Raw genomic sequence first — 2,752 nt, 5'->3', positions numbered from 1 at the left:
AATATGTTTTGTGCAGCCATAATTAAAGCACCAGTTTATTTAATATGTTTTGTGCACCTAAAATTAAAGCACCCAGTTCATTTAATACGGTTTCTGAAGCCAAAATTAAAACACCATGTTCATTTAATATGGTTCGTTCAGATAAAATTAAAGCCTCCGTTTACGACTTCAGTGAATTAAATGAGAAAGTGTTTGGTATTAAATACGGTTTCAGTTAATTAAATGAGAAAGTGGTTGGTATTAAATACAATTTCAATTAATTAAATGAGAAAGTGTTTGGTATTAAATACGGTTTCAATTAATTAAATGAGGAAGTGGTTGGTATTAAATTAGGGTTTCTGATGCATACTCATTTCAAACGTGTACTTATGTGAGAAAAGCTATCTGTGCACAACACTTTTACAGACATAATTTCTATTCTTTCTCTGGTGGTGAAATTTTCATACAATGACTGATCCGTGTAATCAGTATCCTGATATTCTTTCTGAGTTTAGTGAGGATGAGATGGGTACCATAGACGAACCAGCTCCAAATAATTGTCAATACTCATAGTGGGATCAACCTCAGCAATATTCATAACCTAGTTCTTGGGCCCAACTGCCAAACTAGTACACAATCCCTACAATGGCTTGGGGATCATCAAGTCAAAGCGGCTCCTCAAGTCACAATTCCTTTCAAACTTCAATTCCAGCGAGTGAACAACAACTAAGTATTGGCATGTGTTTCGACACAAAGGAGTCGACAGTGTCATATATAAAGCAATACCATATTGATAATGGTTTTAGATTTGTGGTTGTTGAGAGCAAATCTGATAAATATATATGTCAATGTATCGACTACAAAAAGGGTTGCCCATGGCGTTTACGGGCTTCTTATAGCAAGCGCAGTTTGAAGTGGAAAATAAGGAAGATTGACGGTTCACACACATGTTTGTCAACCATGCAACATGCAGATCATGTCAATCTTAATTCCAACCAAATTGGTTCTATTGTCATGAACTCTGTAAAGGAAAACCCTTCCATACCTATCAAAAGTTTGATAGCCGAAATAAAAAATCGTTTCGGATATTCGATTTCATACGACAAAGCTTGGAATGGTAAGCAAAAGGCACTTGCTAAGGAGTTTGGAGATTGGAAAGAGTCTTACAATGAACTTCCACGATGGTATCAAGCTGTACAAGAAAGTAACCTTGGCACAATAATTCAATGCACAGGACCTCCTATAGTTGTCAATGGCCAACCTGACCCTTCTTGCTATATTATGGAATGAGTATTTTGGTCTTTTGGACCATGCATCCAATGATTTAATTATTGCAAGCCTGTTGTCCAAGTAGATGGGACATTTCTCACAGGTAGATATCAAGGGACATTGCTAACAGCGCTCGCTCAAGATGGGTCACGTAATATATTCCCTTTGGTCTTCGCGATAGTGGAAGGAGAAACAAAGGAGGCCTTATTCTGGTTTTTTTAACTCCTAAGGGAGTATGTGACACCACAATCAAACCTCTATTTGATAACGGACATGGGGAAAGGCATTTTGGCAGCACTACAATCTGAAGAAATAGAATAGGAAGCAAATGGTCTGCAATCAGTATACTGCATACGCCATATTGCTTCAAACTTCAACAAAAAGTTCAAGAATCACGAGTTGAAAAGTCGGTTAAAGAATATGGGTAATAATTTTTTTTTCATTCACCATATTATTGCATTTTAATATATTGTATGCATAAAATAAACTAACTAATATAATTGTATTTTAACAGCTTACGAAGTCAAACAACCCTTATTGGATGCAAAATTGGCGGCATTGAAATCCCATTCACCCGAAGTGGCAACTTGGATTGATAGGATACCACTACAAAAGTCGACTCAGGCCTACGATGGGGGTAGTAGATTCGGACACATGACAACAAATCTAGCAGAATGTATGAATTCTGTTTTAAAAAGAGCTCGTTCATTACCAATTTGTGCTTTAATTAAAGCAACATTTGAAAGGACTGCAACATGGTTTGTTGAGAGAGGGGTTAAGGCAGACTCCATGTTACGAGCAGGCCACCAGTATCCCGAGGAAATTAATGCTATTATTAGAAAAAATCAACAACAAACGGGAATGTGTCAAGTCCGTCGATACTCAATAGAAAATAATGAATTTGAAGTTCAAGAGATGTTTTCTCCACATGATCATCGCCTACCAATGTCTTTTACAGTTAGATTAAATGATTAGTGGTGTGATTGTGGTCACTTCAAGCTCTTCGACTGCCTTGTCATCATGTAATAGATGTGTGCTCTTTCTCCCATGTAGATCTAACCTCATATATTCATCCAGTTTATAGCCTCTACAACATCCACAAAGCATATGAAATACAATTTCATCCGGTTAAGAATAAAGAATATTGGTCCACATACACCGGACCAAATTTCATTCCAGACCCAAACATGAGCTGTAGGGTACGGGGAAGACCACCAACTAAAAAAATCCATAATGAAATGGATCAACCAAATCCCAACAGACGAAGTAAATGTTCATGAAGGACATCATAGAGGAAATTGTCCTTATCGTCAGTAATTTATTACATTATCCAATTTTAGTTTATTTTTATTATGTAATTTTATATTATCTAATCTATTTTATGAGGTTAATCTATTTTATGAAGTCAATTTTATCAATATAATTTTTATATCTAACATTGAAAAGAAAATTCAAAATTCAAAAAATATTGATAACTCATCACTTAAAAAAACAAATAACGAAA

General features: G+C 35.5%; 1 pseudogene; it reads left to right on the top strand.

Annotated features, from left to right (window-relative positions):
• The first annotated feature begins 624 nt into the window (after nt 1-624).
• LOC114180765 lies at nt 625-2,173 on the top strand (annotated as a pseudogene).
• The last annotated feature ends 579 nt before the right edge of the window (nt 2,174-2,752 follow it).

The sequence above is a fragment of the Vigna unguiculata genome, chromosome 4, assembly GCF_004118075.2.
Source record: "Vigna unguiculata cultivar IT97K-499-35 chromosome 4, ASM411807v1, whole genome shotgun sequence".
NCBI lineage: Eukaryota > Viridiplantae > Streptophyta > Magnoliopsida > Fabales > Fabaceae > Vigna > Vigna unguiculata.
Note: the sequence above shows the minus strand (reverse complement) of the source record. Positions and strands in the feature narration are given on the sequence as shown.